This window comes from Heteronotia binoei, chromosome 9 (genome assembly GCF_032191835.1).
Source record: "Heteronotia binoei isolate CCM8104 ecotype False Entrance Well chromosome 9, APGP_CSIRO_Hbin_v1, whole genome shotgun sequence".
Classification (NCBI taxonomy): domain Eukaryota; kingdom Metazoa; phylum Chordata; class Lepidosauria; order Squamata; family Gekkonidae; genus Heteronotia; species Heteronotia binoei.
Genome location: NC_083231.1, coordinates 56,920,889 through 56,944,019, shown reverse-complemented (window position 1 = coordinate 56,944,019; position 23,131 = coordinate 56,920,889). Strand labels below are relative to the sequence as shown.

Sequence of the window (23,131 nt, the reverse complement as noted above, 5' to 3'; positions counted from 1 at the left end):
ACATCAATGCTAGGGCTGTTCCTGGTAGCAGTGGGGTGAGTGCCACGGAGAGGTTGGGCAGTGTGAAGTAGTCAAAGTCACCACAAGCAAGAGTATATAGTTATGGTAGCACATCCTCAATAAAGAGTATTTTCTAATAGAGCAATGGGGATGCTTTATTACCCTGTAACGCCGCAAGTTTGTTTTTGTCTTTTATTTATCCCACAAGACTAAATAGTTTTCATTTTTTCATAGGAATAAAAATATTTATTTGTTTACTTACATATTTAAAATATTTATATCCCACTTATTTCCTGGATCTTCAAATACATTCCCAGGTACAGCTGCAGGTTGCAAAGAAACAAGACATAAAAGTCCATTAACCAGATAAATATCTTGAATGGCCTCATCTGTGCATTTCAAGGGAAAGTGCCACTCTTTCCTCTCTTATTCTTTGGGGCCATAAAATTAACAGTAGTTCTTACACTATTGATCTGGTTCCCCCCCCACCCCAATTTATATGTCGAAGAATTATTAATTAACACCCCGTGACTCTTTCCTAAGAACCCACATGTAAGAGACTGTCCCACAGTGGCAGTGTTATTTTGTTATTCATTATGTAATGAGTAACAAAGAAATTAAGCCATAGTCCAAACATTTAAAAAATCTATTTCTGATACCAAACTTGTTTATGTAGCAGTCAGGGCCAGCCTGACTGCAGACCAGCAGGGCCAGCAGACCTAGGTGGCTGCCTAGCACACAGGCTGGGAAAGGCATCAAATTGGGTCCTCCCACCCATCCCTAGGTACCCCGCTCCTCCCCACCCCCACTCCCACTCGCTGCCCTCACTGCTGCATCATTGCCATGGGAAGGGCAGGATACAAATTCCAAATAAACTAAAAACTAAACTTGTGGGAAGTTATGTGTAAGGTTTGGCAGCTGGTATAATTGGATACTATGTAACTAGAAGTACAGAATGCATGTGCTCCTTGTTGTTGAGCAGATTGTACTCGATGCCTTATTGGTTAAGGGGTATGACGTGTATGAGGAAATAAAAGGAGGTGCTGGAGAGGCTGAGGGATCATTCATTCCCTGTGCAGCTGTACTCGAGCATGCTTTGCAATCTTTAAATCTGTCTCCTGTCTACCTTTCTTCTTCACGCCATTATATTGTTGGGGCTGGACTCCGACAAGTGGTGCTCCGTGTGAGGCTTCCAAGAGAGCAATCTTTTAGACTCTGTTCGTCCACCACCCACGCCCGGCAAGGGTTTCAGGCGCGCCACACATCTTCGGATCCCGGGTGAGTGTGACTGGTCAAGATAGAACACATCAGCAACTATGGGTTCCTCACTGTCCGTTGAACAACAAGCCTTTTCTCAAGACCTCCTCTTTTTACTCACTAAAGAAGGACACTCTGTTACAAAGAAGGAGGTTGAAGATTTAGTAAAAGCTATTGATGATGTATGTCCATGGGTCCCCGAAAGAGGAACCCTTAAGTTGAAGGACTGAGTGAAAATTGGCGGCCATTTCCAAGATCACCCTCGGGTGACGGCCAGAGTTCTGTTTACATGGTCCAAGGTCCGAGCATGTTTGAAAGGGCTTACACCGAACAATATTTTGTTTAATCAGCAAATGGAAGCACACCTGTCAGCTATGACTTCCCTGCCGCCCGCCTCCGTGCCACCTTATGCCCCGTCTTTAAAAACGGATGAGCGGCATTTTGCGTCTCGCAAACCACCTGATGATCGTGACACGGACACTGAGGACCCTGGGTTTCCCTTAGCCCCCGTCATACAGCCGGACCGCTCGGCCGCCTTTGCGGCAGCTGTTTCCGCCGCAGCCCTGGAAGAAGGGGACATTACTATCGCCATGGATGATGATATTGCCGCACTTGTCATTGACAATGGCTCTGGAATGTGCAAAGCTGGTTTTGCTGGGGATGACGCTCCCCGTGCTGTGTTCCCCTCCATCATGGGTCGCCCCAGGCACCAGGGTGTGATGGTCGGAATGGGCCAGAAGGACAGCTATGTCGGTGATGAGGCAGAGCAAAAGAGGTATCCTGACTCTGAAGTACCCGATTGAACACGGCATTGTCACCAACTGGGATGACATGGAGAAGATCTGGCACCACACCTTCTACAATGAGCTGAGAGTTGCCCCCGAAGAACACCCTGTGCTGCTAACAGAAGTTCCCCTGAACCCCAAAGCCAACAGAGAAAAAATGACACAGATCATGTATGAGACCTTCAACACCCCAGCCATGTACATCGCCATCCAAGCCGTGCTGTCCCTCTACGCCTCTGGCCGTACCACTGGTATTGTGATGGACTCTGGGGATGGTGTCACCCATACTGTGCCCATCTATGAAGGTTACGCCTTGCCCCACACCATCCTCCGTCTGGACCTGGCTGGCCGCGACTTGACCGACTACCTCATGAAGATCTTGACTGAGAGAGGCTACAGTTTCACCACCACCGCCGCGTCCAGTTCGTCCCTGGAGAAGAGTTACGAGCTTCCCGACGGCCAGGTGATCACCATCGGAAATGAGAGGTTCAGGTGCCCGGAAGCTCTCTTCCAGCCATCTTTCTTAGGAATGGAATCCTGCGGTATCCATGAAACCACCTTCAATTCAATCATGAAGTGTGACGTCGACATCCGTAAGGACCTGTATGCCAACACTGTCCTATCCGGTGGTACCACAATGTACCCTGGTATTGCTGACAGAATGCAGAAGGAAATCACAGCCCTGGCATCCAGTACAATGAAAATCAAGATCAATGCCCCCCCAGAGCGCAAATACTCTGTCTGGATCGAAGGCTCCATCCTCACCTCCCACCTTCCAGCAGATGTGGATCAGCAGGCAAGAGTACGATGAATCTGGACCTTCCATTGTCCACCGCAAATGCTTCTAAACCAAGAAAAAGGACCTTTGTGGGTCCCAGCTCGTTGTATTCGGCCATGGCGTGGACTTCCTACATCGTGAATCTTATTGAAGGATTTAGATTTGGATTTAGAGCAGACTTAGGTTACTGGGAAGATAACAACAACCATCCATCATATGGAAGAATCTACTCATAATGCCCCTTTTGGTACAGACTCCCTACCTGTTGACAGTTGGTGGTCTGTACTGTAGAAATGGCTCCCAGATGTGGGATGGTTGCAGTAATATTGTACAATTTTAATGTTAGGTTTGTTCATATTAATAGTATGATGTTGTTTTATTCAACATATTTTTTCATTGTTTTATGTTTTTTAGTCTTGTGGATTTAAACCTCCTTCCGTGGCCTTGGTGGCTCGTAAGCAAGCCTTTTAATTACAGTATCAGGCCTTTCCCACAGAAGAATACAGTAGATGGGTTGGCCATAGGCCGCCTTTCCAGAAGTCTTTATTTTTGAATATATATAATTGGCAAAGTTTGTCAACAAAAAATAAATATAAAGGGAGGAGATGTGGGAAGTTATGTGTAAGGTTTGGCAGTTGGTATAATTGGACTCCGACAAAACTAAACATACACTTTTTGAAAAATTTACAAACTTGATTGATATGAGCCACCTTGGGAAAACAATTTTGTCTGAAAGTGGGATAAAAAAAAAACCCATTATAGTGCAATGAGACAATGTCCCTATGAAAATAGAATTTTCAGGCCTTTGCCCATGCAGGACCAGTGGAGGTGGCAGTGAGAGCACCAGTGGGGGCGGGGAGGAGCGAGGTACCTAGGGCGCCCTGCGCCCTAGGGCTGTTCCAGGTAGCAGTACCATAAACTCAGCAAATAAAGTTAACTGTTCCTGGTTTGCTGTCTGTAATATTAAATCTTGCCAGTGCCTATGAAATTCAACATTGATTGATACCCCACTTTTCTCACCGACAGAAAACCAAACTGGCTTACAACATTCTTTCTTTCTTTTTTTATTTTAGGAAAAAAATGAGGGGTACAGAAAAGAAAAAAGGAATGGGAGAAAGGGTTATAGAACATAAATGCATTTGCTGAAGTCAATCATGTAGTACAAAATTTATAAGACAAGGGTGTCATACATGCAGTCCAAGGGCCAAATCAGGTCCTCAGAGGGGGCCTCCTGTGAGCCAGTTTGGTATAGTGGTTAAGTGCATGGATTCTTATCTGGAGAACCAATCCTCCCCTTGCACCTGCTGGAATGGCCTTGGGTCAGCCATAGCTTTCACAGGAGTTGTCCTTGAAAGGGCAGCTGCTGTAAGAGCACTCTCAGCCCCACCTACCTCACAGGGTGTCTGTTGTGGGGGGAGGTAAAGGAGATTGTGACTGCTCTGAGATTCAGAGTATAGGGTGGGATATAAATCCAATTTCTTCCTCCTCCTCCTCTCAGGTCCATGAGCAATTCACTGTCATCTGCTTCCTTCTCTCTTTCTTGCTTCTTTCTGCATCACAGCTTGCTTTGCCAGGCTTGCTCAATCGCACAGAAGCTACAGAGCAAAGCCTCTATTTTCTCCATTGCCTGATCAACACACAAAGCAACATGTATAAAAGCTTGCAATGCCCAGCCATTTCATGTTTTTCCCTGGGTCTTAGGCTCAAAGCATTGACTGTGAGATTTCTGTAATGAATATCAATAAATCAAAAGTAGGTTTGCAACTTAACAGAGACACACCAGAACAACACCTGAATAGCCTACTCAGATTGCTATAGCACAGACATTGTCTCTAGATTTTGATGCAATAATTCCGAGCAAGAAGTGTCAGTTATCAGAAACTGCTAAATAAACAAAATATTGCAAGATTGCTAATCTTTTAAGCATGTTTTAAGTTTTTAAAAAATCTTTATGTTTATTTGTGTTCTTTATAAAGTTTACATATCCACTACTTGGCATTACATTTTATGACACACATGGCCTAGCCCAACAAGGTTTCCTTTTTGTTCGATCCAACCCTCGTAACAAATGAGTTTGCGTTTGACACCTCGGTATAAGACATAGAATATTTCCCCTTTCTTTCTTTGAATTGAATTGAATTTATAGCCTGCCCTTCCCTGCCTTTCATTATAATTTTAAAGATTTTATCTCTAAAATACAATAGTTCTTATTTCTGTTGGGGTACAGTTGTATTCATTATTTAAGTTTTAAGTTTCAAATTTCATAAATCTATTTTGACTACAACATTTTATAATTACTGTGTATTCAGTATAACATATTTTGCCACTTTTTACCTACGAGATCTGCATTCCATTATAGAAATCGCCCTCTAGAGATTGCATTCAGCAATACAGAGGTATTTAATGTGCCTTTGGGTTAGTCATGATATTTAAACAGGTCTCTTATTTGTCAGGTGTAACTTTTATATATAGTTTGTACTATGAATATTTTTTTTTAAACAGTACTACTTGAACATACCTGTTGGAGCGGTTCTTGAAAAAGAACATTTGAAATGAACAGATCACCAGCCATCTGTAGAATTGCGGAATAACAAAGCAAATATATTCTATGTACAAGTATTTACATCCTCTTTTAGTTAGCATGGTTGATTGTTCTGATGCACTTAAAGTCTATAGACTTTTGAATGATTCTTCAACCAGTGTCACTGAGAAGGTGGCTAAGTTTCTTTACTCTGTTTTAAAGGCACGCCAAGGTATGTCATAGAAACAGTTTATGTTTATGCTTACTTTGATGTATATGTATGCAATCATTCCATTTTATCTTTTTAAACTAATTTACTTTGATATATATATTTATATATTTTATGCCAATAAAGGCTAACTTTACAACTCTATGTACAAGGAACAAATAGACAGTCTTAAATTGGACTTTGTTTATTGATGAATTTCAGTTCCTTTCTACAAGATACTATACAACAGAGTTTGTTTCAAATTGTATTTATATTTGGTGGATACTGGATGAATTTATTGTGATATTTATATACAGCATTTTTATACAGACTGATATTTATATACAGAGTGTACTTCCTATATATAACATTCACATTAATTTTCTATAATTATTACAAGAGTTATATTTTCCACACAGTGTTGCTTCTTTTGTATCTTTACCAACTTGGTCCTTTTTTTTAATTACTGCATATTCAGGGGGAAAAATTACTGCATATTCAGCAAGTTTATTTTCCCATTCTTTTAAACATGGACATACATCTAGTTTTCATTTTGCTGCATAAATATTTCTAGCTGTTACTGTCAGCCTGCCCAGTCCTGGCGCTTCATCCTTCTTAATATTCTTTATTGCTTGAGAGATTTATTGAATTGTTGTTGTTTGATTTAATATTGACACAAACTTTGCAATCATGATGTCTTTTAAATATTCTTATTCCTTCTTCTGAAACAAACTTCTTTTTATATAATCCTGAGAGACCACTGAAAAATTGTTCCTGTATTTCTTTTTCTGCATATGTAACTTGATCACCTTGTTTTACACCTGATATTACTCTTTTTCTTCTTTCCTTCCTGAGACAATACACCAGATATCTGCCAGGTTTATTTACAAGTTCAAAATATCTTTCTTTTTTATAAAAAAAATTTTTCCTGTACCTCTTCTACTGCTAACGTATCTAATTGTTTTTTTCATTGTTTAATTTCTGGTAGTTTTTTATTATGCTTAGTTTTATGTTCTTGTTCCAATCTCTGTATTTTTCTGTTGTTATCTTAGTTTGTTTTAATCTTTCTCACTTTTTAAGCAGCAGCTGCTAGTAGAATCCCTCTGATAAATGTTTTATTGCTTCCCAAATTGTAGCTGAAGATATTCCGTCTCTGCTGTTTATTTTAAAAAAAACTCTTCCAAATCTTTTTTACACTTATTTACTACATCTTATTGTAATAAAAGAATATCATTTAATCTCCATCTTCTTAATTCTCTATTCCACTGCAAGAACCCTTCTATGGAATTGTGATTTGCAAATATCTTTAGCTGAATCTCTGCTTTTTCTAGATTCATTGTCAAACTCTTTGATATTCAACATGTATTTATTCTTGAACATGTTTGATGTCTGTCTTAAAGGAAGGTAAAGTTTCTGCCCTATGGATGTTGGCCTCCAGCACTCTTCTAATTCCAGTATTCCCATGTATTGAAATATGTATTAAGGTAATTTTCCACCTTTAATATTCTGTTTTTTTGGGGTCTAGAACTGCAAGGATTATTATCTCATCTTGGAAGTCTAGCATAGTTCAGAAAAAAATCTAAAAAATTAACTTTAGTCTGATTTGGTGCATTTATTATTGCTATTGTGCATATTCTGTCTTCTGGAAGACTCATTTTTAAAATAGGTATCTTCCATCAGAGTCCCTTAATTCCTCTAATGCTTCTAATTTTGGGTTGTTTATGAAAATAGCTGCTTCACATTTTCTGTTTTGTGCATATAAGTTATGACTAATTTTTTATTGTTCATATTGTTTCTTTATATGAGTTTCTTGGGGTTTCTTCATATGGTTGAAGATTATTTTTCCTTTCTTCAGTTAACCTGAGAACCTCTAAGGCAGGTGAGACTGAGGATATAACAACAGGCCCAAAATTACCCAGCAAGGCTCCATGGCAGAGTGGAGGTTTGAACCTGGCTCCAGCAGATCCTACTGTGACACTCTAACCATAGCACCATGTTGGGTTTCTGTTGTCTTTAGGTATGGGCATGAACTGGGGAAAATGCAGTTGACTTCATGGTGTGTAGCATGCCTGGTCTGCAAACCACAAACCATTATGATTTTTGGGGGGAGCAAACAAACTGGTTCAACTTGTGAGGTTTGGGGTTCACCGAAAGCACTTTCCTGGGGATATCTTCTTTTGGGGGCTATAACTCAGACCTCATAAATCTAATCCTCTTCAACCTTGGAGGGAGAAACAGGAGATTCAGCCACAGATCCCTTTTAAATGTGGTGCCTCTAGCTTGCACAGGATCTGCTCTATACACTCCTGAGTCTACACCTGTCAAAATAACAGTCTGTGACAGGTGGTAATTTTGACAGGCACAGGTTCAGGAGTGTATAGAACAGATCCTGTGCAAGCTAAAGATATCAAAGTTGCAGGAGGCCTCCCCCAGATGCTCCTCTACATGTTCTCTAAGTTATGTTGCTTTGAAGTTTGGTAAACATTTAGACTGAGTGAATACTGTCTGTCTGGAAATGTATCCATTCATAGACCTCTATTAGTGGCTTGAAAGTTTGTGCAGGTTGACCTGCCACAAACTTCCCTTTACAAACAAAGAACCAGCCAAAATTTGTCATGAACTCAAGTTTGTGAGCTGGTTCATGCCCATCCCTAGTTGTCTTGCCACAAGCAGGATTACTAATTCCATTTAAAGAAATTCCTACAGATTTGAGAGTAGTGCCTGTGGAGGGTGGTCTTGGGGATGAGAAAAAACTCAACAGGTATAATACTATAGAATCCACCCTCCAGAGCTGCTATTTTCTCTGTAGCCTGGAGAGCTGTTGTAATTCTGGGGAAATTCCAGTCCCCACCTTGATATTAACCATATATTCAAGTGGTATTTGGTTATTAACTGGTAAAACTTTTAGAGTCGTGTGTGGACCTTACTGTCTGCATATATGAGTTAAAATGATTTTGTGGCTTGAACTGCGACTTGGAACTAGATACTAGCTTAGTACTGTATAAGCAGGGAAGAAAAAATAGTTGCTGTTATGTAGCTAAATGCAACATATACCAGTAGAACAGGTAAATGGCATAAATGAATGGAACAAACAGATTTGAGGTGGCACTTGAATGTGCATTAGATGTTGTTTATGTCATCTCTGTAGGATGTCTGCTTTGAAAAGCTGATGAATCATGGGCACTTGGAGACAATAGCTATGATTTCAAGCCTATAGAACCGAGTGGAGGGTACAAGGTTGTAGTCATTATTTAGAAAGCCAGAGCTGAAAAAGAACTGTAGAAATGGGGGAGAATACTCTCTTGGGGTTTTTTGTTTAGGAAAAAAGACAAGATTCAACAACATTATTGCAGTAGTTTTGCTTTTGGGGCTGCAAATAATTAAACAGTGGATTAAATTAATGCAGTGTGCAATGAAATGTGGATTTATGGAAAGCAAGGGAGGTATGGATGGGAAAGCATTCTTCCCGTTGAAAGTGCTATATAAATGATAAATGCATAATTATCATCCTCTATAATGAGTGATGTTTCTTACCAAGCTGGCAGTTATATGCAGCAGTTATTTGTTTACATCTAACGGTTCCATCCAGATTTCTGTTGACGATTGTTTGTTTTCTGAAATCCTTTTCGCATTCTGCTCAGGATGAACCAAGCCATTCTTGAAGCAATAAAAGGATGGGAGGCAATCCCTCAGTGACACTTCTGGGACAAATAAGGGCCATTTTGGATCTTATATCATATGCTGTTGCAGAGCCTTGAAAGCTTTATTAGACTTTCTAAAGATTTTTTGGATTTTTTTATTGTGAGCAAAGTTCTGTGTCCTCACACAGCAGGGACATCTATACAGGCATCAGGTCTCATTGTGTCCGGCTTATCACAAGATTGAGTGTCAGTGTAAAAATATGTTATTCTGGTTAAAAATTCTTATTCTAATGTATCTATGAATTGTTCTGAATATATACAGTTCAGCTTGCAATCTGTTTGTGAGTTGTGAACAGAGATTTAGTTTTTTTACAGTCAGTTAAATTGTTGATCTGTTTGGGGACATTCAACAGGTTGTTTCACTGTATTACCAGGCAGTACACTACAATTGCCTTTCTGTGCGTGCGGGTTCTCACTGCCCACTTGAGGTTTACTACCTCCTCATTCTTGCCACATAACTGTTCTTCTCAGCGGGTAATTGTTTAAATAGACATTAGATCACTTGCAAATCATATCAGTCATCAATAGATGCTGTGCTTCAATAAAATCCTACCCACTGGTGTTTAGCTAAGAAATCCTTAGTGACACTAATGCTGCCAGTCAGTTTAAATCAGCAGCATACTTGTGTATGTACAGTTTAGGGAAAACCCAATGCAAACCAGTTCAGATTGATCACAAATCCTATAAATCAATCATCAATAGATGTGTTTCAATGAAATCCTAGCCTTCGGGGGTTTGACTGAATAGTCATTAGTGATGCTAATGGATACGGATCAGTTTGAATAAGCAGCATCCTTGTGTGTGTTTTGGGAAAACCTGGTGCAAACCAGTTTGGCAGGCATTTGTAGCTGCTCTGCATGAATTAAATAGACCAGTTGTCAGCTCACTTCTGATTGTTGCCTTCAAACATTGTACGTTCAACCACTGAATGTGTTCATAGCAAAATTCTCAGCATTCCTCTTTATAAGACCATTCTCTCCTTCTACACTTTATCCTCATAACAACCCTTTTGTTATGACTAGCCAAAATGACACAAAGCAGAGTGCAGGTTTTCATCTTCACCAAAACTCTTGATCCAGCTGTATGTCACAAAGAATTCAAAGAGATGTGTATGGAAAAACTGAGGTCTCAGGCCATGATCTTAAGAGCTGTTCATACCAGCCATTCTGTGTTTAATGTTGAACAGGCATGCACATTTAAGAAAGTTCTGGAGTCAGTTTTCTTTATAGCAAAGAATTCTGGTGAACTTGAAAGCTTGCAAGCTGTTGTTTTCATTGGTCCATAATACAAAAGGTATTATGTATATTGTATTCCTAGTTTTGGGATTTGTGCTGGGACCAACATGGCTATAAACAACTATAAACAACCTGTGAGGTAGCTGAGATTAAGAGACTGAGTGGCTACCACCAAGCTTTCATGACAGAGTGGGATTCTTAGATCCTACTCTGACTTTCTATCCACTATACCATGTGGGCTCTCTTTCACATTGTTTAAAGTAGGGATATCAAACTCATTTGTTATGAGGGCCAGATCTGACGTAAATGAGACCTTGTTGGGCTGAGCCATGTTGGACTGTGTCATGTGTGTACCTATTTAAGATTTAGTAGCAGAGATATAAACTTTATAAGAGATACAAACACTATATATATATAAATTAAACATACTTAAAACGTTAGCACTCATTGGTCTTAAAGGTGCTTTCTTTGTATTTCTCCCATGGAATCCAGGGAACTGGGCAAAGGAAGCTCTGGCTCTTTTCTTCCTTCCCCAGGGGACTGGCGAGGGTGGGGGGGGGGGGAGAGAAGAGTCTCAGCCAATAGAAGGAAGACAGCCTTGGCTCAGTAGCTTTGCTGTGCTATTGAGAGAGCCTGGAAAAGTTGTTTTGGCAACAAATTATAGAGAAAACACAACTAATGCTCTCAATGACAATTCCTAAAGTTCCAGAGACCATATTATTGAATTATTGGAATACAAACAAAACAGACAGATGTAAAAAAGAAATGGTTTTACTGCTATCTATTGCTAAAACTTTAATAGCCAGAAAATGGAAAGAAGTACAGTTACCTTCACTCCAAAGTTGGTATAACAACATTTGGGAACATTTTATTTACTGCAAAATAGCTTTTAGCTGTTATTATTCTACTTCACCGCTATCAAAAGAGAAAAAAATTATAATTCCATGGTACCCCAGTTATCAGTTTTTTAACCCAATGGGAGATTCTACCGAGTAATGCAATGTATTGTTCTCTGACCTATTTCTAAGTTTTTTTGCTTTTATAATCTATTTTTGCTTATTTAAATACCACCTGCTACCGAATGTTAGCTTATGTGATATAGTTATATTAATTTACTTAGTAATTCCTTATATATGTAAATAATTGCTGTTTTACCCACCACATTCTGACTCTTATCTAGGAGAACCGGGTTTGATTCCCCACTCCTCCACTTGCACCTGCTGAGATGGCCTTGGGTCAGCCATAGCTCTGGCAGAGGTTGTTCTTGAAAGGGCAGCTGCTGTGAGAGCCCTCTCCATCCCCACCCACCTCACAGGGTGTCTGTTGTGGGGGAGGAAGGTAAAGGAGATTGTGAGCCGCTCTGAGACTCTTCGGAGTGGAGGGCGGGATATAAATCCAATATCATCATCTTCTTCTTCTTCTTCTTCTTCTTCTTCTTCTTCTTCTTCTTCTTCTTCTTCTTCTTCTTCTTCATAAAGACAATTAAAAAGAGAGAGAGAGAGAGAGCCTGGAAAAACAAGCTCTTCCTCCCCCCCCCCCTTCCTCCCCAAGGGAGGACTCTCAGACAATGGAGAAAATAAAGGTTTTGCTCTGTAGCTCCTGTGCAATTGAGCAAGCCTTGAAAAGCAAGCTGTTATGCAAAAGGAAGCAAGATATAGGGCGAAGGAAGCAGATGACTGCCAGTTGCTTGGGGGCCTGATAGGAGCCCTCCATGGACCTGATTCAGCATGCTTGACAGTCCTAGTCTAGAGAGATGTAGGTGAAATCAACTCCTTTAGAGCCAAACTAAATGTGATGAAGTATCTTTTTTTGCATCCGGAAAGGCAAGTGTTTGGAGGAAACAAGGGCACCTGGGGCTGCAATGCTGGATATCTGATTTGGATTTTGGGCCTTGTGGCAGTTTTTTTTTTTTAAATGATTGCTTCTCAAGTTATGTTTAGTTTGCCTTTCAGTTAGCATGGCTTCATGGTCAGACTGTCAGTCTTCGGCCTGGGTTTAGATCTGCACTCTGTCCTGCAGTTCATTGGCCTCCTTTTGGATTGTGACTGTCAGCCCAGTCTACCTCAATGGATTGTTGTGAGGATAAAATAGGGGAGTAGGGACCATTGCTTTGAGCTCCTTCCTTGGAATGATGGCAGGATAAACAATATAAATGAAATTCCTGTATATAGAATTTTCGTTTGAATGGATTCTGTCACAGGGTGAAAATGGAAGATTATGACCTTCTTTTGATACAATTGCCTAACACAATTCAGTTGTTGTTACTGTACAGTAGAATCTTACCAGGAAATAAAGGTGGAAATGCATTTTCTGAAATATTACCTGACATGTACATTGTTTTCTGTTCCACATGGATTTATTGTCTATCACATGACAGTATTGTTGGAAATATGTATCTGTTTTGTATGTCCTTTGCAATGTTCTAAAGTTCCAATCATTATAGGGTTAACACTGTGCTTGATTCCCTATTGTCTGCATGACCTGGGAAGAAGATACTGACTGCTGTCAATCAAGATCTAGAAGCGGGAAAACCTGTTTTGTCTGTTTGGTCAGTTAGTCAGGTGACTTCCTTTGTTCAGGCAGGCAGGTCAAGAAGAAAGAGGAAGTAGTAGAGGAGGTAGTTTATAACATGGACTGTTTTTTTTTAACTCTAAATGCTTTTTTAAAATCTGGATCGCCTCTGAGAGCATTTAGAAAGCAATAGGCAAATCTGCTATACTGTGCCGACAAGCCTCAATTTTAAAATGGAGCCTTTTTTTCCTCTTGCCATTACTGAGAGCGTTCTGACTTAAATGAGCTTTGAATTCAGATTGTCTTGATCTGGAAATGCTGCAACTTTTGTTTAAAAGCCTCAGATGTGCTAGAAAGAGAATTTTTGGTGCTTTTTAATCCTTTGTCTGTGGATTACGTCGGAGACATTGGAAGAGCCTTGCTGCAACCACACGTGCACATTCAGCCGCCTTTTCTCTCCAGTAAGGAAGAATCTTTAATCTTGCCCTGCCTGATTGCTGTGAAAAATGTCAAACCCAGAGAGAGGAGCCACTGGATCTTCTGTTTCCACATCTTCAGGAACAGCCACTGCAAAACTTGGTTTTGGTACCGTGGGTAATCTACCAGTGATAGGATTTAGTACCCTGAAGTTAAGTAAGAATAATTTCTCATTCTGGCTCTCGCTCCTAACACAAAGACTTGAGATTTATGGAGCTGAAAGAGTTTTGTCTGAAAATCCCCCTGAGAATGAGCAAGAAAAATCAAATTTTAAAAGGATAGGTGGTTTTGCAAAAACTCTCATTTTAGAATCTCTTGAGGCATATGAAATTCCTGAATTGCACACTCTTGAAACTGCAAAAGAAATGCTTGAATGCCTTAAAGATAAATATAACAAAACTCCCATAAGCACTATTCATGATTTAAAGGGAAAAATATTTATTTTTCAAGTGCAAGAAGGGGAGAATGTGGCTAAATGTCTGAAGGAATTTATGTGCATGCAATCCAGACTACAGACGTTTGGTGAGGCTATTGCCGAAAGAGACTTAATCTCAACTATATTAAAAGCTCTACCCAGTACTTACAAGCCAATTAAGATGATTTTGAGACTGCAAAAGGATTTGAGTCTGGAAGGCCTGTTAAATGCTATCAAGGAGGAAGCAGCCTCCAGATCTGGGGACCAGGACACTGAACTGTCTGATTCTATGTCTGTTTTAAGCCTGAAACCACAGTATAGGAATAAGTCAAGAAGAGATATAATATGCCATAGATGTGGGCAAAAAGGCCATATCGCAAGATGTTGTAATAATTGTGATGCTGCTGCTGAACAAAGGAAGAGCAATTTTAAAGCACATGTTTCAAATGAGGGAACATGGGTGCCATCTTGTGTCCATAGAAATAATAGCAGCCAGAAATTTGTAAAGCAGAAATTTTTCAAGCCACATGGCCCAGGTAGGATCAAAGAAAAGAACAGAGAAAGTACTATGCATGTTAATAATGTGAATTTTATTGGTGAAAGAGGAAGATTTTTGATTGATAGTGGATCTTCTATGCATATTTGTCGATATAAGGGCATGTTTTCAGAGTTGGATGAAAGTCAAAGACCTGAAATGATAGGTGCCAACCAGAAACCCTTACAAGTTTATGGTGTGGGTGAGATCAAAATGAAATTGCTTACCACTGATGAAGATTTAATACTAGTAAGACTGAAAAATGTAGCTTATGCACCTGAATCAATTGAGAATTTACTTTCAAGCGAAGTTTTAATAAGAAATAATTATGCTGTATAGCTTGATAAAGGAGATGATGGTGAAATTATTCAGAAGAATTCTGGAATTAGTTTTAAACTGGATGAAAGAAATGGAGCCCATTATATTATGGACTTAAGTGAAAGGTCAGATGCTGTTGATGTTGTGGAAAAGACTGTTTGCCAGGCTGAAGGCAGAGAGTGTGACCATAGGAGATGTGTTTATGCTTGGCATGTAAAGTTAGCACACAGAAGCATGCAGAATGTTGAGAAGTTGCTAAAGGATTGTGGACGTGATGTTGTGCATTGTAATAAATCCAAAGAAAGATGTGCTGTTTGTCTGAGAGCAAAAGGAACTGCACCTTGCTTCAGTGGAAAAAGCAGTGTGCATAATGAAAGGTTTTTGGAAACAATATTCAGTGATGTTGTTGGGCCTATAAAAGCTTCGATTGGGAGAAATAAATTTTTCTCAGTATTCACAGAGGCAAAGACAAAATATAGCACTGTCTATATGCTCAAATCAAAAGATGAGACTCTTGATAAATTTAAAGAATATGTTGCCATGGTTAAAAACAGATTTGGGCGTGCACCTCAAAGCTTGCTGAGAGATGGAGGTGGCAAATATTGCAATACTGAGTTTAAGAAGTTTCTGAAAGCAGAAGGGATTGAACACAAATTGACTGTCCCATACACTCCACAGCAGAATGGGCATGCAGAAGGACTTTATCGTGTGTTACAGGAAATGACCAGAGAAATGCTCATGCATTCTGGATTACCTAAATGTCTGTGGACTGAAGCTGTAAATATAGCAGTGTATATTCACAATAGAATACCTTCAAAAGTAACAGGAATTACTCCGTTCCAGGCTTGGTTTGGCAAGAATCCAGGACTTAAGCATATTAAAACTTTTGGAGCAAAAGCCTATGCATATGTTCCTAGAGAAAATAGAGGGAAGCTTGATGCAAGGACTGAGACTGAATTCATAGTAGGATATCCCTCAGTGGGAAAAGGCTAGAGTCTGTGATCCAAAGCGGAATAAGACCAAACATTGTAATGTTGTGTTTGTGGCTGACAGTAATTTGCCTAAAGCACCCTGTGTACCTGAATCTGATCCTGAGGTTATTGATGATGCTTCTGAAGACTGGTGTACCTGGTTACCTGTAGTTACCACCGGTGAACTGGCAGGTCTACCTTCTGAAGACTCTATTGAACCAGAAGGGGAAATGGGAACCGCACCGCAGGGTGTGACAGAACCTCCACTCATTTTAAGATGATCAGAAAGGAGCACAAAAGGGCAACCACCACAGAAATATGGATACTGTGACACTGTGAGATCTATAGAGACTGTAGAACCTAAAGAGGAACCCAAGAGCTGGAAACAAGTGTGTGATCTACCTAATGAAGAAAAGGAGAAATGGATTCAAGCAATGGAACAAGAGATGCTATCCATTTATAAAAAAGATGTATGGACTCTTACCAAGTTACCTGCAGGAAAAAAGCCTGTTGGATGCAAATGGGTCTACAAAATAAAGTACAAAGATGATGGAACTATAGACTTGTACAAAGCAAGGCTAGTAGCCAAAGGCTATGCACAAGAATTTGGAACTGATTATTCAGAGACTGTGCTACACTTAAACAGTAATGAGTGTGGCATCATCTAGAAATATGCTTGTAGAGCACCTAGACATCGACAGCATTTCTTAATGGGTGAGCTGTCAGAGGAAATCTATATGGAAATACCTGAAGGATTTCAAGTCCCTGGCAAGGAGAACTATGTTTTCAAACTCAACTATGTTTTCAAACTGTATGGTTTGAAACAGGCTGCAAAAGGTTGGTATGACAAAATAACTGAACTACTACAGCAACAAGGATTTGAGCAAGGGAAAGCGGAACCCTTCATGTACACTAGACTTAAAGATGGAGAATATCAATACATTCTGGTTTACGTTGACGATTTGATTGTGAACTGCAAGAGAACATTAAAGACATTGTTGAAAAGCTGAAGAAAGAGGTTAAAGTCAAAAGACTTGGAGATATTAAACGCTATCTAGGAATACAGATTGAGAGACTCGAGGATGGAACCTTTCAACTGTGCCAAAGACAAAAGATTATGGACTTTATAGAATCTCTTGGTATGAGAGACTGTTAAGAATCTAAGATACCTCTTGAACCTGCATACCTGAGAGCTCAGGGTGGTCAACTGCTCAAAGACATTGGAGAGTACAGAGAAGCTAAAGGAAAACTCCTGTATCTGAGTAAAACTACCAGACCTGACAGCAGCTGTTATATACTTAGCAGAAAAGTAAGTTCGCCTACTCACCATGATTGGAATGCAGTAAAGAAACTTGCCAGATACTTAAAAGGAACTATGGACTTAAGACTGATTATTGAACCTTCTGAGAATCCCAGACTAGTTGGATACATGGATGTCAGCTATGCAGAAGAATCATGCAATTGCAGATCAACCAGTGGATACTTGTTCTTTTACGGAAATAGACTGGTAGAATGGACTAGCAGAAAACAGACTATAGTGGCACAATCTACAGCAGAAGCTGAGTGTGGCAGCAGCCAGTGCCTGCAGTGAACTAGAATGGATTTTTCATCTGCTGAAAGACTTCAAGATAAAAGAACCTGTACCTGTTGTAATGTTTGAAGATAACCAAGCGTGTATTGCTATATGTAAAGGGAAAGTAGAACAGTCAGAACTAGATGTATTGGTATTAAATGTGAGCTAGTGAAAGATTTACACCAGAAGGGGCTGATTAAGATAGAATATTGTTGTACAGAAACTATACTTACTAAGCCATTACTTACTAAGCCATTACTTTGTGCTAGATTTGAACGTTTACATGAAATGATTAATCTAGTTGATGCGAATGTTACAGTGAATAATGAGTAATGACTATTGAATGTATAATGACTTACACATTAGGCACTGAGAAGGGGTGTTGGAAATATGTATCTGTTTTGTATGTCCTTTGTAATGTTCTAAAGTTCCAGTCATTATAGGGTTAACACTGTGCATGATTCCCTATTGTCTGCATAAACTGGAAAGAAGATACTGACTGCTGTCAATCAAGATCTAGAAGCGGGAAAACCTGTATTGTCTGTTTGGTCAGTTAGTCAGGTGACTTCCTTTGTTCAGGCAGAGAGGTCAAGAAGAAGGAGGAAGTAGCCTCCATTAAGCACATGATCTTCCAGTGTGAGGATGTAGTTCTATAGTGTTTGTTATTTTATCTCCTAATACCCTTTCCCTGTAGAAATAAATGTTTTTGCTTTTTCATGTTAAATGCCTCTCAATGATTATTTGATCCAGTGATCCATCGCACTGTTTGAGATAAAGAAATAGATTTTCAAACAGAATTTCTCTAACAAGTATGCCATTGATCCATGCAATCTACATTATGCTGTGAATCAGATACGCACTTTCATACTGTGGTTTGGAATAACCTGAACTGTAGATAGTTGCACTTCCTGTGCTGACACTATCTCATAGTGCACCATTCATTACTAAAGTGGTTTGCTGTATACTGCAGCACTTCTTTCCACATGGAGAAGAACTTAAGGAGTCATGAACAAATATGAAAAGACTAAATTGTTTTCTATCAGCTCTGCTTCAGTGATATGGTCTGCTTTTGACTGGCCGTTATTCTTCAGTCTCTTAAACAGATATAAGCCTTTCCTACTACCACTAAATTTTAAAAATTGGACCTAGGACCTTTTGCATGCAACTTGTATCGCTCTTGACACTGAACTACTGTTCCTCTGACAGTAATTGGTTACGCATCAGACGCTGAATTCTGATTTTACAGAAAACAGACATGGATGCTTACCACTATACCAACATGTGGCTATTTTTAGGTGATACCTACAAGAAGAAGAGTACCTTACTAGATTAGAAGCTTTCCTTTGCTAAATTGTGATGGTTGAGGCTCACAGTGACTGCAACCTGGGACATATCAGGCAAGTAATATGCAACAAGCTAAGCTGTGGTTAGAGAGATCTGTAGGGAGATGTCATTTAGGTACTTAGTAAGTCATAACAGGTGAGTCAGTATAAGTGCATTTATTGTGTACTGGCATTAATTATATCCTGTATATCTACAATGACTGAAGACCTGTGCTGATGTAGGCTTTCTCTTCTGGGAGATATTTTGGAACAATTATGGAAATGCAGGCATATAACATCATAACTGAATATCCACAGGTATTTTCAGGGTATATCTTTGAGATGGAGTCAGCAGAAAACTAATATCCTGATTGTGGATCTTTTATGAAAAATATTTGTGAATTTTTAGTTCCATTGTAACATTTTGCACATGGGAGCACTTTTGCCCATGTAAACAATTCTGGAAAAATACCTGCGGAAGATCAGATTAAACTAGTTTTGATTTTATTAAGTATTAATGAGTAATTAATGAGGGATTTGTTGAAACAACCTGGTCAAGGAGGTGTCAGGAAGAAAAAAATGATGCATTATCCAAACAGCTCACTGAGGTAAAGATTTGCAGGCCTCTACATTCCTTCTACCTTTCCCAGGAAATCCCACCTTTGTGGCTTCAGCAAGTACTTTTTAGATAAAAGAAATCATAACTGTTTATTTTGTGAGAAATTGGCTAGAAATATATCTCTGAAATGTATTTGTCAGCTAACTAACACCATAATCCAATGGTGAATATAATGTACTGGGTTCAAAGCATGAGGACGCCCAAGAGATAGTGAGTTCAGCTCTTTATTCAGTGATTCAATATAGTGAGATAGGAACGGAACTGTCTGGCAGGACCAACGGCCCTGCTTATATGCATGCAAACCCAAAAACCCATTACTAACATCCCATTTCACACAACTATAGGTTAATAGCTGGCCTAACGATCCCTGATAGGCCTCCTTTCTGAATCCCATTATCATAATACCATTACACACAACTATAGGTTAATAGCTGGCCTAACGATCCCTGATGGACCTCCTTCCTAAATCCAGGTGACTATTGTTTTAGGGTCTTAAGCTCAGCCAAGTCTCTGCTGGCCCTAAGGCCAAACTCCAGTTCCAATACATGACACTCCTCCCCCCCTAACAAACATAGTCTCTAAGATGTGCTGGTTTCCGTTGCTCCCTGTTGGACCAATGAAGTCCCTCAGGTGTGGCCAAGGAGTCTGGTTCCCTTGTCTGGGCTGCTGGTGCCAGGCTGCTGGAAGGCTGTGGCGGTGGAGTGCTTGAAGGGTCCCCGATGTCGGAGGTGCCTGGTGGGGGTTCCTCCGATTCCTGGTGGTCTGGTTGGGTGCTGACTGCTGCTGGCTCCTGCAGCGGCACCAACCAGGGTTGCTCTGCAGTGTCTGATGTAGTGTCTGGCTCGGCAGAGAGCATGTAGTGGCGGAGTTATCCACATGTCTGTGCAGGACTTGGCCTCCATCGGTCGAGACCTCGTATGAAGCTGGGCCCGTGACTCAGGCGGGGATCCATTCTGGGCCACTGCCAAAGTTTCGGGCATATATGGAGTATCCTGGAAAAAATTCTTGGGGCGCCTGCTGGCACTCCGGTGATAGCCGAGGTTTGGGGGCTCTATCTGGGTGGAGATGGTACAGTCTGGTCATCAGGTGGCAGCCCATGAGAAGCTCTGCTGGGCTACAACCTGTGGTTAATAATAATAATAATAATAATAATTTTTAATTCATATCCTGCCCTCCCCGCCGGAGCAGGCTCAGGGCGGCTCACATAATATAAAATATAGTATACAGTAGTACAATAATAAAACAAAATACCACAATTTGCAATTATTCATCAGTTAAACATTAAAACATCAATAAAACCAGAATTTAAAACCACAGATTAGTTTGGTGCTACAAATATAACATAGCTTTGCATAACGATGGTATAATAATTCCACATTAAAAAGCCAGCTGGAAGAGGACGGTCTTGCACTAGGTGGTAGCACTAGGGGTCACTCGATGGCTGAAAAGTTACGCAGCTAATTGGTGGTCCCAGTCCCCATGAATTAATCTCCAGGGAGACTCTTTTGTGGTGTGCACCATCCGTTCTGCCTGTCCGTTGGTGGCCTGGTGGAACGGGGCAGAGTGGATGTGCCTGATGAGGTAGTGACCCAGAAACTCTTAGAACTCCTCTGAAGTGAAGGCCATGTCCGGGATGCCGTGTGTGCAGAAAATCCTACGGAGTGCTCGGATTGCCGCTCGGGAGGAAATGGAAGTGTATGGGACTACCTCCAACCACTTGGTGAATGAGGCCACCAAAATAAAGAATATTTGTCCTTGGGGCCCGCAAAGTCCAAGTGCAACCGGGACCATGGGTTGCAGGTAGACTCCCAGTGTTGCACGGGGTGGTTCTGGCCGGGTTTCCTGGCAGGCCTGGCATTGCTTGACCCAGGCCTCAATCTTACTGTCCATCTCTGGCCACCATACATAGCTTCGGGTGAGCACTTTCATTTTAACAATGCCTGGGTGAGTCTCGTGTAGGGCTTTCAAAACTCATTGGCACAAGGCAAAGGGAACCGCCACCCGGCTGCCCCAGAGTAAACATCCCTTGTGGGAAGAGAGTTCATCCCGGTGTGAGGAAAAGGCTGTAAATTTGGGGCCTGTCCAGCCAGTAGGCCACCCCCTCCCCACTCAGTCGAGGACGCTGGTTAAGATGTGGTCCTTACCTGAATGGTGGGCAATGTCAGCAGCTTACAATGGTTGGTCGGGGAGATCCTCGATGAGTAGGATCTTGTGGGCCGGTGCCGGGTCTGGGTCTTGGGCAGGTAACAGCAGGCGACTGAGGGCATTGGCATGCGTTATCGCTTTTCCTGGCCTGTGCTGCAAGGAGTATTGGTAGCCTGAGAGAAAAATAGACCAGCGCAGGACCCGAGGAAAAAGCATCTGGGGGGGTTTGAGGGTCAGGAGTGAGTAGACCCAGCAAGGGCTTGTGGTCTGTGGCAATGGTATACGACCTCTTCTACTTCGTCAGCTGATTCCATGTGGTGGGCTGCCATGGTGGCCCTCTTGGAGACTGGTGGGCTTGGCGGCAGATGGACCTCTGCGGTGAACTGGTCTGCTGTCTCTGTGGCGAGAGCCTCTTCCATCGCAACCTGGAACGTGGGGTCCTTCTTGGCAAGGAGCCTCCATTGGATTCTTTCATTCCTGAGGCCGCACACTAGCTGGTCCCGGAGGGCCTCCAGGTTGCTGAAATTGCAGTGGCAGGCCGCCCTTGGAGAGCCATAACGAAAGCCGTAATCAACTCATCCATTGCCTGGGTCCTTCCGTAGAACGTGTGGTGGGCCACTATGATGGAGGGTTTAGATGCGAAGTGATCTTGAAGCTGGTTCAAGATGGTCCAGTACAGCGTGTCTTTGAGGTCGGCCGGAGCCAGCAGCGAATGGGCGATCTCGAATGTCGAGCGACCGCAGACACGGAAAAAGGTGGCCCGCTTCTTTGCTTCGTCTGTGATGTCCAAAGACTGCAGGAAGAAAGCAAAGCGGGTGGCGTAGGATTCCCAGTCCTTGGTGGTAGTGTTGAACTCATTGAAGTGTCCTGGAGTGGCAGCCATGTCGTCCAGTGGTGGCGATGCATTGTGTGGTGCTGGATGCAGCGCAGCAATGCACAGTGTGGTACTGATGGTTGGGGCTCCTCGCTCACCAGGATCCCATCCTTGTCTAATGTACTGGGTTCAAAGCATGAGGACGCCCAAGAGATAGTGAGTTCAGCTCTTTATTCAGTAATCCAGCATAGTGAGATAGGAACAGAACTGTCTGGCAGGACCAAGGATCCTGCTTATATGCATGCAAACCTCCCCACCCAAAAACCCATTACCATCATCCCATTACACACAACTATAGGTTAATAGCCGGCCTAACGATCCTTGATGGGCCTCCTTCCTGAATCCAGGTGGCTATTGTTTTAGGGCCTCAAGCTCAGCCAAGTCTCTGCTGGCCCTAAGGCCAAACTCCAGCTCTAATACATAACAGTGACCCTTGCCATAAAATGCATATCAAAGAATTCACTGAGTGGTGCCATAAATAGGCAGGAGGGATTTTTCTATAGACCTGGAAAAAGCCAAAATCAAATAAAGGTACCAGGACTATGTTGTTAGATCTCTTTGTCACTTTGGGGTTCCAGGGAACCATAAACACTATTGCTGAGGCTTCCATGTCTTGGTCACCGTCCATTAAAATGTGGAGTAGAGAGAGAAAACGGGGACTGCTAGGAGAAGGAAAGGAGGGAAAGGGACAGTCAAAGGAAATCCACAATCATATTTCTGAGGCTCCAATTCCTCTGCTCCTGTCACACTGGAGAACATAAAAAACAAGATGGAGTGAAGGGGGAAAGAGCAGAAAAGTTATGTTAGTGGGCGGAAAGGACAGAGAGAGAGAAAAACAAAATTGGCAGACTGTGGAAGGAAGGAAAGGTAGACTGAGTGGAGATAA

General features: G+C 41.3%; 1 pseudogene; it reads left to right on the top strand.

Annotated features, from left to right (window-relative positions):
* The first annotated feature begins 1,847 nt into the window (after positions 1 to 1,847).
* On the top strand, positions 1,848 to 2,891 carry LOC132577142 (actin, cytoplasmic 1-like; annotated as a pseudogene).
* Positions 2,892 to 23,131: the final 20,240 nt, after the last annotated feature.